Here is a 16,652-nt window from a genome sequence, read left to right as displayed (position 1 = left end):
GTTACGTAATATTTACGAAGTTTTCAGAGAATAAAAATTTATGTTATTCAAATTACGTAAATGTTATGTTAACTATGCATCGAAATAGTGACAGTACGGTCATACGTAATAGTTATAGCCATTTTACGTCAATGATATACCTGCTACATTTTTGGTTCGTTGTGCTGTTTTGTAACATTTACATACACTGTGCTATGTAAATGTTCCGAAATTGTGCACAGCCTGTTTACTGGGAAAGGATTGAATAATTTTAAACAAAGAAGTAATATAATTTTAATATTCATTTATTTAATATTCTCGTTTTTCATATAATGCATGGCATACAATATGATCTGAAGCATATGCTATCAATTCACATTCGATATTAGAATTTCTATCATAAATCTTGCGCAAAAAAATATTTACCGCATCAAATTTATTCATAATGCAATTTTGACGTAAATAAGTCGAAAAATATTTGAATTTATCGCTTACACTATTCATACAATGACATAAATCGGAATACACGTGTTCAACGCATCGTTTAAGTTCAAGCATAAAAAGTATAGTCGATGGTTTCATATACAAATACTTATCACATAATGGTAATTTTACATTGTGCACATTATGTATTTTGACAAGTTCAATCACAAAATCTTAAATCACTAATGACGATGGAGTATTCGACTGCACCAATCGCTCGATATACACCCGTTTATCGACGAATACCACATAACATATGGCAGAATAATGCGGTCACGAGTATCGCCGATCGCGATTTCCACGTGGGGCATAGGTCCCACGGCTATTTCAATATCCAGATATTTGTAAGCTGTAGGTGTTAATGCGTATTTTCTTCTTAAGGTATAAGCATGTAATACTACTATATTGCTAACGCAGCCTCTTTTTGAGAGTGGGGGGTGTGCCAAGATAGTGAGATAGAAAATCGACTTCTCGCTTTCACAATTCGTGTACTTCGAATGCGCATGCAACGTATGGGGGAACGTATGTGCGCGCACTCATGGCACGTGTATTGTAGAGGTTAGACATTATAAAGTAGGGGAAAGTGGGGGAACTGTGCGCAGCGGGTAATTGTGCGCATCCTGATTTGGTACTTTTCCAATATATGAAGACATCACCGTGGCGAAATTTTTACGCAGAAAGTCGTCCTCTTAAGCTATAACTACAAAAGATACGACGTACATATATCACTAGCCAGAGAAATACAAACAAGTGAAATTACATCTTTTCTTGTTATTTTAGCATTCAGAAAATAAGGTGGTAAGTCCATATTTTTAATTTGTTTGTTTAAAATTGTATATGTTATTAAAGTACGTTATTATGTGCATCTTTTGAGCTGTTATTTATTAAGTTTGGTTAGGAATTGTTGAAGTAATCGTATTTCGTACCGAGTCAGGTCGCGGCGGACAACTGTGCGCAAGTATTTTAAAATGCGCACAATTACCCATCTTCCATATACTCTGTATGACTAGCACTAGTTTTTTCGTTTATTTTTGGCATTACTACTTTATTTTGCCATTTTATTTTGCCAAAGTCTATGTGCATTATTATTATATTAGTTTTGTATTTTTTCTTAATATATACAATGTACATTTAAAACATGTTTAATATATATTTATATTGCAATATAATGAATGTATGTTCTGATTTCTATGTCAACATTCCACAATTCATTCATTTCTTACGACTTTTGTTTTGCGCATAATTACCCGACGTGCGAGAAATTTTTTAGCTTTTCCTTTTTTTTCTTTTTGCCAAATACTACCTTATTGAATGAAAATCTGTTCAAGATAAGAATATGTAATGGTAGAAGAATGTTTATAGTTTCTATTTCCATATTGATATCGCTTTGATCTTAGAAAACCATCCCAAGAAAAATATCCCTTAGGTGCGCACAATTCGCCCACTTTCCCCTATAATTAAAAGAGAGAGAAATATCAAGTATAACAAGATCGCGGCATTATTTCCTTTTTTAAACTAATACTTCTATATAAACCAAATAACAAACTCAACTTCACTATTGAACACGTCGGACACAATAAACGTGATTATATATGATAAAATAGGTTGGAAATACGCGCATGCGCATTGCGAAAGTACACGAATTGGAAGTGAGAAGCGATCGTCTGCACCGTGATGTTTGCTGCAGCTCTTAATTGCCGTTAGCAATATAGTATTATTACATATATGGATATAAGGCATATAGCGAAGAAACGTGCTGTAATAAAAAACACGAATATAGGTAAGCGAGATGTAGAGAGAAAATGTATTAAAAAATTAAGAGTATAAAATTGTAATACTTACTTGCATGATTCTTTTTGCTGTATCAGAACGTAATAGTTTACACTTTGTTGCATTTTCGAGAAAAGCGGTAACGGCTGTAATGAGAATCTGCTCTACGTTGTACGAGTGCTTCATCGGTGTCCATTGAGCGACTGACATAATAATATGGCCATGTCTCTCTTTTAAATACTGAATCCCTCAACCAATATTCGAAAGTTTCACATTCCATAGATATCAGAGCGTTTGAAGTGAGCAGACCGACTGAATTAGTAATATCATCATAAGTATCTTTAATAAGTGCTCCCCATTTCACATTTTCCAATCTAAGGGAATCGGCGCCAACAACAATATAGTCTGTCTGTTCCCATTATCTTTTTTCAAAAATGTTTTAGGCAATGTATCCAGTCTAGAATTTTACTTATTTTAAAAATTATGCAGGTTAATTTTTTTAATGTGTGGGGGAAAAAAGGAGTGTGTCGCAGGATGGAAGGAAATCGGTAATTTTACTCAATACATAATGGAACTCTTTATTTGCTTCACACGTCTCTCCTGCTCTCCTTTCCTGATTACAATGTAATAGATCCTGATCGAAGCGCTCTTGTTGATTGATCTTATCTATTCTACTTATCGATCGTAGGAGGGTCGGTAACAATAACCGAGTGTTTCTCCATAAATGTAACTGTCATTAAGCCTAATGCACAATGACACATGTACTAAGAATGTACTTTAATGATATCGAACCTTTTTTTATCTAAGAGATCGACGCTAACAACTATAACGTATGCTGTTTTTTTTCCCTCCCTCCATGAAAATAATGCACCATCAATATCCCATTTCCATCTAGTCTTTTGTCAAAAATGTGGAATTTACATATCTTAGTTTTCGATATAGAAGTCATTAAACCATACTATGAATCATCTAGAAGGATACAAGAGTAAAAAATTTGATAATGGAAAAAGATTGAATGTTCACAAAAATGCAACTCCTACCTTCAGTAGCATATAAAAATGGAGAGATCTGTATATATACACGCTGTTAGTAGTGCAATTGAAAGGTTTGAGGGAATACATACGCGAATCTTTAATTTTTTCTAAATTTTTTTCTTCGAGTTTTATTCAAGGTGGTATACGAAGATATAGTAGAAGTAGAGGCAGATTATGAAACTCAAGAAGAATTAGATTTAGAAGATTCAGAAGATAAATTTATAATTGAATAAGAAGTATCAGAATCAGATTATAGTATTGCGGACTCATGTTATGAAAGCGACAGGGACAGTGATATCGTTAGTCATGCTGAAGTAACACGTCGTTCGATAACGCGAGCTGAAATCAATACTTTGGATGGAACAAATAGGATGTGCGTCATATACTTTTATTATTTATACACTTCAAACCATTCTTCAGATTGTGGTAAGTTTTGCTCATCGTGCATCATAAGAATGCACCATTAACATGTGCAAGATTTATTTTTACGTCATCACGCTGTTCGATAACATGTTATTAGTCAATATATACATATTGAGAGTTTGTATTGTAAGGAATGCCCAAGGCTGGGCATGTATTTGAAATACTTTTATTTGAAAAACAGTATTGGTAAGACAATTATATTTTACATTTTGTGTTTGTTCAGAATACATGAAAATATTATATATTTTGTATTTCATGGGAGCATATAAAAGTATTTTGTATTTTATATTACAGTATTAATAACAAAAATTATGAAACTATTTTGTATTTTGTATTTCAAATTCTATTAGGTGTATAACTTTGCTTCCGCCGTTTATTTTCAGAAATTCGAGGCTTTACTATAAAAAACTGGTTATACATTTATGACTCAAAGTATTGTCCATCGCTGGCCACTACTTTCTCCCATCTTTTGGGCAGCGTACGAATCCCGCGTCGAAAAAACTGGTCATGTTTCGAGGCGATCCACGAATCGATCCAATTTTTTACTTCTTCATAAGACCGGAAGCTGGTCAGCCAGGCCGTGTGACATTGATCGAAACAAGTGATAGTCAGGGGAAGCAACGTCTGAAGAATACGGCGGGTGAGGTAGGACCCATTTCAACGTTTCCAAGTATGTCTTGACAACTTTCGCAACATGGGGTCGAGCAATGTCACGCTGCAAAATTACTTTATCGTGTCTCTCGTTGTATTGCGGCCGTTTGTCTTTCAATGCTCGGCTCAAACACATCAATTGCGTTCGATACCGATCGCCTGTGATTCTTTCAATAGGTTTAACAGCTCATAATACACTACGCCGAGCTGGTCCCACCAAATACAGAGCATACGAATATTCGGTTTGGCCATCGACGTGGAAGCATGGCCGGGAACTCCCCATGATTTTCTGCGTTTGGGGTTATCGTAATGAATCCATTTTTCGTCTCCAGTCACAAAGCGATGCAGAAATCCCTTCCGTCTTTGCCTTTCAAGCAGCTGTTCACAAGCAAACAAACGCCGTTCAACATCTCTCGGCTTCAACTCGTACAGCACCCAATTTCCTTATTACTGAATCATTCCTATGGCTTTGAGGCGTTTTGAAATGGCTTGTTGAGTCACTCCCAATGATCGTGCCAATTCTCCTTGATTTTGACACGAGTCTTGATCAAGTAATGCCTCCAATTCTGCATCTTCGAAAACCTTCTCTCTTCCACCGCTATGCCTGTCTTCGATGTCAAAATCACCGTTCTTGAAGCGTTGAAACTACACACGACACGTTCTTTCACTAATAGCGGCCTCACCATAAGTATTTGAGAGCATTCGATGAATCTCAGCCGCAGATTTCTTCATATTGAAGCAGAAAATTAAAACCTCCCGCAAATAACGAGAATTTGACTTGTAAACTGACAATTTCAATCGAGAATAACTTTATGATACAGACACAAATCGACTAATGTTTCTATGGGGTTATGTTCACAGATGCCCAAGTTTATTGTGTGACGTCTATGATCTATTTATTTCGACCAGCACTTACCGCTAAAGCCATCTATAGAAAAACGTTGGAAGCAAAGTTGTTCATCTAATAACATTGACAATCAACCTTATTATTTGAAATACAAGATACAAAAAGCTTTCAATCTTTCGATTTTAAATACAAAATACGTAATACTTTTATGTGATCCGCTAAAATAAAAAATACAAAATACGCTTGCATTACAAATAATATATTTTAAATAAAAGTATTTCAAATACATGCCCAGCCCTGGGAATGCCGAGATCCGCTGTATCAAATATTACCATGGAATCTATGCCCTGGAAAAATTGGAGGAAGGTGAGTTACCATCACGCAAATCTTTTTATAGCTCGTTGACAGGTGGTACCGTATCCGAAAGCAATTATGTGCACGCCGTGAATGTATAGCAGCGATTCTCCGTTCGAATATTCGGCTAATATAGTGACCTGTACTTAAGAGAGGAATTCCATTTTTTGAACGAAAAGAATTGATTCTTTGGGGAATTTTTTTTAATAAAGCATACCAGGTATGTAAATATGAAACCGGAATTTACCAATAGATGGCCATAGCTGTCAATGTAGTTGCCGTCAGACCGCGTCATTGACGCCATTTCCTTGTTCTGACATCTGACAAAGATTTTCAACTCACAACAATACAAGTTTCATACAACAGTATAGTTTGTAATAGCGTTGAACATGTCGAATTTTGTGCCTGGATTTGCGGACAGCATTGATTTTCTGTTACCATTTGAAGAAAACTGCTGCAGAATCGCATCGAATGCTTGTCGAAGCTTATGGTGAGCATGCTCTTGGTAAATCACAGTGCTTTGAATGGTTTAAAAAATCCAAAAGTGACGATTGTGACGTGAGAAACGAAGAACGTAGAAAACCATCGAAAAAGTTTAAAGACAGCGAATTGTAAGCATTGTTGGATGAGGATGACTCTCAAACTCAACAACAACTCGCAGATCAATTGAATGTGACACGAGAAGCCGTCTCCATACGTTTGAAATTTATGGGAAAGATCCAGAAGATGGAAAAATGGGTTCTACATGAACTGAATGAAAGACAGCAGGAAAACCGAAAAACCACTTGCGAAATGCTGTTCGCCAGGTACAAAAGAAAGTCATTTCTCCATCGAATTGTGACTGGCGATGAAAAGTGGATATATTTTGAGAACCCTAAGCGTAAAATATCATGGGTAACTCCTGGCGAACCATCGACATCGGCTCCAAGGCCAAATCGCTATGGACGGAAGACAATGCTCTGTGTTTGGTGGGATCGGAAAGGTGTGATCTATTATGAGCTGCTAAAACCTGGCGAAATCGTTAATACTGAACGCTACCGACAACAAATGATCAATTTGAATCAAGCTTTGCGTGAAAAACGACCGGAATATCAAAAAAGGCAACATAAAGTGATTTTGCTTCATGATAATGCATCATCACACACAGCAAAACTGGTCAAGGAAACGATTGAGGCGTTTGGTTGGGAAATACTTTCGCATGCGGCTTACTCACCAGACTTGGCACCGTCCGATTATTACTTATTTGCATCGATGGGACACGCACTTGCTCAGCAGCGCTTCACTTCTTACAAAGATGTACGAAAATGGCTAGACTGGTTTGGCTCAAAAGAGCAACAATTTTTTTGGCGTGGCATCCACAAATTGTCAGACAGGTGGGATAAATATAGCTAGCGATGGGCAATACTTCGAATAAAATATTTTTTATTATTTTCATGCAATAAACGTGTATTTTCTATTAAAAAATTCCGGTTTCATATTTACATACCTGGTAAAGTCAATACATTTGAATTTTGGAACATTGTTTTACTATATTTAAATGTAATTAGTTTTTTTTATATTAAATTTGAGCCAATATTACGTCAGTTATCTCTCCTTAAACATGATACCGCTCGAAGTATCTCTATCACTGGTGTGCAAGAAATTTTCCGTCCCAGTCATCTAAAATATAAAAATCTGATAACGTTTAATTTCATATACATATAGTTATCATTTGATGAACAGTCAACAAAAAAATTGGTAATTGAGAAAATGGCGGTTTGTCAAATAAAAATCATCCATTTTGCTCTAAAAATTGGTTAAATTTTTTGCAATAAGGAAATGTATATAACAGATTGTTTTTCTTTTTCATCATACGATAAAGGGATGTTTCCTCAACATGCAGTTCAAAGCGGAAGATGATCGGTCTATTAGTTTCGTAGATATCATGCACACCAGTCGCAAAAAAGCTGTTTCGGGAAAAACGCATTTAAAGTTTGCACTAAGAAGTAAACCTACCCAAATGTTACACTCTGATTTTGATGAATTTTTAGTATGTTCCTCAAACAAAAATAAGCAACACGTACTTTTTCTTATACGTGCTCATACGCACTTTTAAGGGATAAAACACCCCTTTGAAAATAATTGGTTTTTTTACACTTTGGTAGATTTAATAATTGTAAGTTATATATCTGCGCGCCGAATTGGTCTATTGCTTATAACTTCGCTAATTTTACGAATTCCGAATTACGAATTTTATGAATTTGAAATTTGCTGTGCATATTTTCAGCATTTCATACTATAATATTCCGTAAGAAAAAAATCGATTTGTTTAACCCAAAAAATGGAATTCCCCCTTAAAAACAGATGTACAGCTGTTGGCCGATATCTTTGAAAATTTTCGCGACAGTTGCATCGCGAGTTATGGACTCGACCCCGTGTATTATTATACACTATCGGGTTTTACATGGGACGCGATGTTGAAACATACTCACGTCAATTTCGAACTATTCATAGACATCGACATGATAATGTTTATCGAGCGCGGTATACGCGGGGGTCTAAGCCAATGTTCCAACAGGTATGCAAGAGCCAACAATACATGCAGTCGTACGATCCATTGAAATCGTCGACGTATCTTATGTATTTTGATGTTAATAACTTGTACGGTTGGGCAATGTGTCAGCCATTGCCATAGGCCTGTAAGGATAAATATGTATATCTCTTTATAACTCGAATAAGGACATAGAAAGTTCGGGAATGTAAACATGGATGTTCGACAACGGCCCGACCGAGCGAGGACTCGCGAGATTCGACAGTCTGTTCCGAATCATCGCTGCGACATGACGAATAAAAGTTGCTTATAGAAGATGTCTTGTAACTAATTTTCATTGTTCTCCTCGGCCCTCTAACATGGCTAACAATTCAGAAGTAGGATTGACGATTCAAGACTGGCCATAAAGTGATTAAAGCTTAAGATTTATGTGTCAATGTATGCATTTACGAACTTATAGAAGACTTATAAAGTTATTTTTATTTAAGAATTTACGTTAAGTTAAATAAAACGAGAACGATTTGGGAGTGAGTGTACTGGACAGAACATTAATCGGGTTTGTTACAAGTGATCAGCAAGGAAGTGAATAGTTGACTAGCGAGTGGCGACAGAGTGCAAGTATCGAAACGGAGCGTGTTAAGCGAATTAGATTAAACAATAGCTATTAGCCAGAAATGGAAAAGACAAGCAAATTGACAATTGTACAGCTAAAAACAATTTTTAAAAACCATCAATTGTCGACCACGGGCTCGAAGGCGAAGCTAGTCGCGCGAGTTGCATTGGCAAATCCGACGGGTGAGCGGATAGAGGAGGCGGACGAATTACGAGAACAGACCGAAGAAGAGGACGTTACGGAGGATGAGGAGGTCATATAGCGAGAACATCTGGAGCCGTGCGAGCGGGCCGGACCGAGCAGAGGAGAGGCGACGAGGAAGTCACACGTGCGAGATGAGTGAGCAAACGATGGGGGCGAGCGGAGCAGAATTCTTTCGCGAGAATTGGAGTTGGAGCAAAGAGAGAAATGGGGAGAGAGCTCGAGATCGTTCGTCGAGAAATGGAAATATTGAGAAACTCGCAAATGTCGGTGGCAGGCAATTCAAACAATGGTAGGCCGTTAATAAATATTAGAGCGGTAAGTGACCTTCTGGGCGAATTTAATGGAGCGGATTGCGATTTCGGTGAATGGGAAAAACAGGTCATGTTGTTGTGTCCGATTTATGAACTTGATAATAATATGGCTAAGATTCTTATTGATTCACGGTTGAAAGGTAGAGCAGCGCGGTGGTTTCACTCAAGAATCTCGAGATGCCATTGGATGAATTAATGAATGAAATGAGAATCGCTTTTGATTGTGGACCGAGCAGAGTGGAGCGCCGGAGAAAATTCGAGGCCAGAGCGTGGAATGCAGGCGAGACGTTTGCTGATTATTATCATGAAAAACTTATATTGGCTAATAAGGTACCAATAGACGATAATGATTTAATAGAATATATAATTGATGGCGTAGAAGATGTCGCGTTGCGGAATCAAGCACGCATTCAGCGTTATGAGACGACTGGAGCATTGCTGAGGACATTCAGAGGAGTCACGATGCGACAGGAGGCAAGGGATCGAACAAAACGGAGTTTTGCTGGAGAAAAATGGAAATCAATGCGGAAACCATTTAATAAATCGGAGAATGAAACGGCGAAACAACAAAGTGGATGACAGGAGACAGAAATAAGATATTACAACTGCAACCTAATAGGACATATTTCGCGAGAATGTCAACGGTCTAAACGGGAAAGAGGCACGTGTTATAGCTGCAGCGAGAGAGGACACACTTTTAATAACTGCCTGAAGAAAGACGAATAGCAGGTGATGAATATGTATAACGATCCGACAGTAGAGGAAGATTTCAGAAAAAATGTTATTTTTGAGGTGACCGGTTCTGATATTAGACAGGTTTTATGTGTAGATACTTTGTTAGATACAGGAAGTCCGGTTAGTTTTATTAAAGAGAGACTTGTTAATAGCGCGAGTATCGATTCGATAAACAAGATAGATTATCAGTATTGTGAAATCAATAATTCTAAGCTGATAATTAAAGATGAAATTACAGATCGTATCACTTTGGGTAATGATGTTCGAGAAAATTTGACAACTGTGGTCGTACCGGAGGACACTATGGTTACGTCAGCCATTTTAGGTCGCAATATATTACAAAAGTTTGGATTGACTCTGACAAAACTTAGTACGTTTGACACGACATACGATTTCACGAGTATTAATATTGTAGAAACAGATAACGATCCTGTTAAGTGCTTGAAGATAAACTCAGAAATGTCATATAATGTTCAGAATCAATTTAAACAGTCATTTGAAAAAAATTATGTCAAGCCAGAAAGACCAAGAGAACCGAAAGTTCAAATGAAGTTAAAATTAATATTAAAAGATCATCAAGGATTAACCAACCGTTTCATTGTACACCACGTAGAATATCACATAGCGAAAGAGAGAAATTGAGAGAAATTTTGGATCGTTTACTCGAAAAGAAACATATTAGGCCGAGTGCGTCGGAATATGCGTCACCCATAGTCTTACCGAGAAAGAAAAACGGGAAAATACGGATGTGTGTGGATTTCAGAATTTTAAACAAAGCATTAGCGCGAGACAATTATCCGATTCCGTTAATTGAGGATCAATTAGAAACTTTGAATGGAAAGAAATATTTTAGTTTAATAGATCTAAAGGACGGATTTCATTATATTAAAGTGTCGGAAAACTGTCAAATACACGTCGTTTGTTACACGATTAGGTCAATTCGAGTGGCGAAAGATACTATTCGGACTGAAGACAGCACCATCTACTTTCCAACGATTTATAAATCAAGTATTGTCTGATTTTATTAGAGTAGGAAATATCGTGGCATATATGAACGATGTACTTGTTGTGACTGCCACATTAGATTAACATTTGCAAGCATCCATTTCGGGTGATGGTCGACAACGTATTGGAAATAAGATTAGATAAATGTAGATTTTTATATACGGAAACCGAACATTTTGGATACTTGGTAAGTGAAAACGGTATAAAACCAACAATAATATCAATCTATAGTCCAAAAGATAAAACTGAATTGCACGGTGATGTAAGCTCGGTGGGGTATGGTGCAGTTTTGATGCAAAGAAAATCGGGTGGGATATTCCACCCGGTATTTTAATTTTCAAAGAGGTCTACCGAGACCGAGGCAAAATATCATGGTTATGAAATGAAAACTGCAATAATTTACGCACTTAGGCGCTATATGCGTCGTCCACAATGGGCAGTAGTAGTAGCGGACTAAGGAGTAGGCATCAGAAGTAGGCTGCAGGATTAGGGTCTCTTTACGTCTGAGTGTCTACAATGACATACGGCCATGCTGTAACGAGTAAAAGAGCGTGCAGTAAAAGCGAGCAGTAAAAGAGCGTTATTCTTTGCATCTATAATTCTGGATTAGCAAAAAATTGGAATTATTGCATTATTTAGGATGTTATGGAGCTAATTCCTAATACTGCAATCGCGCATTATTCGGAACAAGAGGTCTATTATTGGTCGGAGATGGTGGGTACGACCTGTGAACTGGCGTAAACATATGGGTTTCAACCTTAACCTATTTCGCGAATTGATGATAACTGATCACGAAGAATTTTTCCAGTATACTCGGATGTGGCCAGAGCAATTTAAATTTTTGCTTAATTTGGTGCATCCATACTTGGAAAAATACAGCATTCGGAAACCTCTTTCATCTAGGCTTCGTATGGAGCTAACCTTATCATAAGTATATACAAATCAACTCGGCATTTCTTTAAAAGAAGCGTGCACTCTGTTTGGCTTATGTTTCTATATTGACTGTCTGTACTTACTGAAAACCTATGTTTGTTTGCTTCGTATACTTTAACATGCTCCTACTCACTTATCACAATGCTAAGATTTCAATGAGTAGAAGCATGTTGGAGTATGCTATGAATTTAACAAACCGAATGTTTCGTTTTATGTAGGTATCTTGCTAAAGGAGAAAGCATACGGACCAACCATCTAGAATTCAGAGTTGGAAAGTCTACAGTTGGCAAAATAGTACCAGAAGTTTGCCGTGCTATATGGTGTGTTCTACAACCCATTGTGCTTCCTACACTACATGCAGATGACTGGAGAAAAATAAGCGAAGAATACATGCTAAAGTAGCAATTTCCGAACTTTAAAGTTGCTCTGGATGGCAGACACATGGAAATCAAAAAGCCTCCATGCTCTGGATCACAGTATCATAATTACAAGAACTTTTCCTGTATAGCATTATTGGCACTCTGTAATGCAAATCATAAATTTACATGGGTAGATATTGGACAGTTTGGTAAGAAACGGTAGATACTTTTTAAAATAATTTACAAGAAAGAAATTATTAATACTGACGTTGCAATGCAATATTGATGTAATTTATAGGTTACATCAGTGACGATAATGTGTGGAGAAATTCTGAATTTGCTATAGACGTTGTCTCTGGTAACGCTGATATTCTATCAACACCTCTTCCAGGAAGACATGTTCCCTTTCCAAATGTAATTGTAGCTGATGAAGCCTTTCCGCTTAATACATATCTCATACATCCTTATGCAAAACGCAATGAACTGACAGACTAGCAACGTGTTTTGCTCGCCTCTGCATAGAAAATACTTTCGGAATACTATTGTCATGCTGGCATATATTACACAGATATTTATGTTTTTCCGTAAAAAATGCAGAAGACGTTATTAAAGCTCTTGTTCTCCATAATTTTATTATGAGCTCTAATAGTAATAACGAATTTGCCTCGCAGTATTGTCCTCGTGATTGGGTCGATGTTGAGGATGAGAACGGACTAATTCATGACGGTCGATGGAGAACTATTGTCTCTGGTGCATTTTTCCAAGAGTTGGATAGGACTGGAGCCAATCGAAGTGATTCGATATCGGAAGGCGTGCGTAATTACTTGAAAGAGTACTTTGTATCTCCAATTGGAGAAGCTCAGGCACCTTGGCAATACATGAGAGCTTTTCACGGTCAAATAATAAATCTTTCCGCATAGATGAAACAATTGATAAACTTAAGTCTGCATATTTCTGTGACTCTGCTATATTCTTTTTAATATAACTCGTCCAACTCTACAAAAAATACACCACAGGTAATTAGGCTTTTCTAATAAGTAGCGTTAAAGTAGCGTAAGTATAAGTAGCAGTAGCAGTAGTTGATAAGAGCGTTTAAGTAGCGTTTCCTACTCTAATAGAGTTTTCTAGTAATATACTAGAACACAAACGCTCTAACAAAAAAATGTACATCGTGTGTCGCTAAGTAAGTTCGAAAAATGTTTGTCTCCTATTATTTCAATTGTAAGCAATGCACGTATCGTTTTTAGAATAATTATTAACATTAAGTTTCAAAATATGTACATTTACGATTTATATAAATTTTATTTTCAGTATTGATTAATTATAAAATAAAATTGATTGTGCAGATACGGTCTTGAATACGGAACAAGTAATAATCTATAAATAAGTTTTTCTTGCAAAATGCTGTTAAAATAATTATAATACTAGAGAGAATATCTTTTTAAATAATATTATATATATATTCGGATTACATATACAATTATAATTTCAATAGTTTTAAATCTAATCATTTTCACACAGATACACATTACTTACTGAATGTATAATAAATAAATTACTACCTAATCCTGCAGTTGAATGCTGCACTACTTGTTAAAAGTATAACGTGTATTTAAGGAAAAAACTAATAATTTTGTTTATGACTGACGATTTTGTGGATGCATGACAATAAGAAGATTGAAATAAACGATTAAATTGAACTATTAACTAAATTTTTATTGCCGTCCTTCAAATCAATACGATATTAGCATAATATCTAAACTTAGTCTTTTTTTGTATTAATATCTGTCTTATAATAATAACGAAACTGAACATATAAATGTGCATTTTCATTTACAGTCTTTTATAAAAATCTCATAATACTTATAACTATATATTGAAAATAAAGTAAACGATTAAATTGTAATATTAATCTATTTATTATCATCCTCCATATGAACACAATATTAGCATAATATCACCCAAAAAAAATATTCTGCCGATAAGCGGGGAATTCCTCTTAGTATTTCCTCTAAGCAAAAAATCTTACATTGATCTTACATTAATCAGGTGCGTGTATTTATAACACGTAATCATCTATAAAAATGAGGACGCACGAGCTATGATCAAAAATAAATTCTTCTATAAAAAATTCTATTATATAATAATAGCTCAAATAGCCTTTTAAAATAAGAGGATATACAAAAACTACCGACACGCTTATTTGTTAGAAGAAGTTTGTCATTTACGTGGTACCGTAGTACGCGTGCATGTCAGTACATGTAATACGTCGTCTACAATGGGCAGTAGTAGTAGCAGATTAAGCAGTAAGATGTCGGAGTACGCTGATTTTTCGGTATTATGGGGCGCAGAGTAAGTCCGTAAGCGAAATGGTTGAACAGAAAGCTCCCGCAAGAAACTGGTGCTGTTTTTGCATGCTATAACCTAAATTTCGGGTATGTCGGTCACGGAATTTAACGATAGCTCTGGGCGTGACTTTGAAATAAGGAATAACCGAGAATTAATTGCCGTCGTTCGGTGTAATCGGTTTTTGTATGATAAAAAATGATATGCCGACGCCAATTTGAAAACCGAAGCATGGAGACTAATCGGTGCAAGTCTCACTCACCTACTAGAAGGTTAGTTTATTTCGATTAAGTATTGTGAAATATTGACAAAGTATTACAGTGATTTGATGTTACAATGAATTCCATCATTTACTTGTAGTTGTTCTGAATGCACTCATTAAGTTATAACATTAATTTTATAATATGATCTATTTATCAGGTCCTGCTGCTGAAAAAAACTTTTACACTTCGAGACAACACTTTGGAAAAGAGCGCAGAAAAGCTATTCAGTCTATGCTGTGATCTGGAGCTGGAGCTGGAGCGAATCAGTCCGTATATCAACCAACTTGGGAACTATGCAATGATCTCAGATTCTTGGAGGACATTATTAAACCGAGAAAGTAAATGTGGTCTGGAAAGTTCTATATGACAAATGGTAATAACGTTATTAATGATTGTAATGTGATTACAGAACTATGTATCGAATTATAAATCATGAACTCCTGTAAAGTCTTTTGAAGAAAGTGCAGAAACAATCATTTGGCATTCGCCTTTATTGACACGTAAGGACTTAAAAAATATATAATATCAGATATTTCTATAGTTTAGTAGACAAAATTTTAATCATTCTTTACATCGAAGACTTACTGATATGCATACTAACTAGCAACTTTCTAATTCTATTATAAATTGTTACATCTTCAGATACTGATGAGATTTCACAGATACATCTGAGGGCTCTATTATGGTAGTTCCTACAACATCAGTTCCCAGCAAACATCACTTGGTACTGTTATATAATTTTATTATGATTATTCAGATGTTTCTGTTTTATAACAACAAGACAGCTCTATGGCATAAATGAAATATCCTGATATAAATATGATAATTTTGTTACATGTCTTTGTTATATATTTAGCACATAACATAATTATGTAAATTAAACGTAATTAAGTTACATCCATATACCATTCTATGAATGAGACATAACAAATACAAAATACATTTACATCACTAAGCTATAATAAAAAAAGATGTAAATAATATATGTTTTGGTTACATCTGCAGAAATGTATATTGTAGTCTGTAACAGTTATATCACTAAAGTTATGAGATTGTCTTTTCTAAAAAATTACATCACTACGATGTAACATAATTTCATAAATTATACGTCACTTTTTCAGTGTTTGAGCATATTTCACTATATTTGTTTTTGCACATTGAGAGAAGCGATTTTGTTATATAAACATTATTAAGGGACAACAAATGTCATAAATTGATAAGAAAACGATTGATCAATAAGTACTATTGCAAATTATTTCTCATTGTTCGTTAATATAACAAATAATCAAAATAATCAGTATCGCTAGCAAATAAAGTCAATCTAAAACATATTATAGGTTAGGTTCTATATAGTTTGCTTCTATTATGCTATCAATTAATTATTTTTATGCAATTAAATAATAATATATACGATTGTCGTGTAGATTTTTCCTTTATAGATACAAAAATATAAAGAATAAGTATCCCACACAGCAAAAGAAATCTGTGGAATCTCGTCAAGATATCGTGCTGGGATATCGCAATATCTCATAGATATTCTGAAATATATTCTTACGTTATTCCTGAGATATCCGTGATTATTGTTGCTTATAGTAAAATCTGAAATGATATCGTAGGTATATTATAAAGATATATTAGAGATAATTATAGTATCTAGTCGGGATATATTTTGGAGAATGTTTTTTATAATTATAATGATGGCTTAATTTACACCGATTATACAGACATATTACGGTAGTACGTAATCTCGAAGGTTTCTGGCATGCTAAAACCAAATCCATAGCCCAAATTGCACTATTACGTCAGGTTTCT

General features: G+C 35.4%; 1 long non-coding RNA gene across 1 annotated transcript in view; it reads right to left on the bottom strand.

Annotated features, from left to right (window-relative positions):
* Nucleotides 1–1,333: 1,333 nt before the first annotated feature.
* Nucleotides 1,334–16,652, bottom strand: part of LOC108759245 (uncharacterized) — a 16,866-nt gene continuing 1,547 nt past the window's right edge. The window contains exons 2-3 of the long non-coding RNA XR_001939995.1: nucleotides 15,438–15,440; nucleotides 1,334–1,458 (exon numbers count right to left, since the gene is read on the bottom strand). This is a non-coding gene — a long non-coding RNA (uncharacterized LOC108759245). The remainder of the gene's footprint in view (nucleotides 1,459–15,437; nucleotides 15,441–16,652) is intronic.

Source organism: Trachymyrmex cornetzi, unplaced genomic scaffold (assembly GCF_001594075.2).
Source record: "Trachymyrmex cornetzi isolate Tcor2-1 unplaced genomic scaffold, Tcor1.1 scaffold175, whole genome shotgun sequence".
Classification (NCBI taxonomy): Eukaryota; Metazoa; Arthropoda; class Insecta; order Hymenoptera; family Formicidae; genus Trachymyrmex; species Trachymyrmex cornetzi.
The sequence above is the reverse complement of the archived record's forward strand: the minus strand, read 5'-3'. Positions and strand labels throughout refer to the sequence as shown.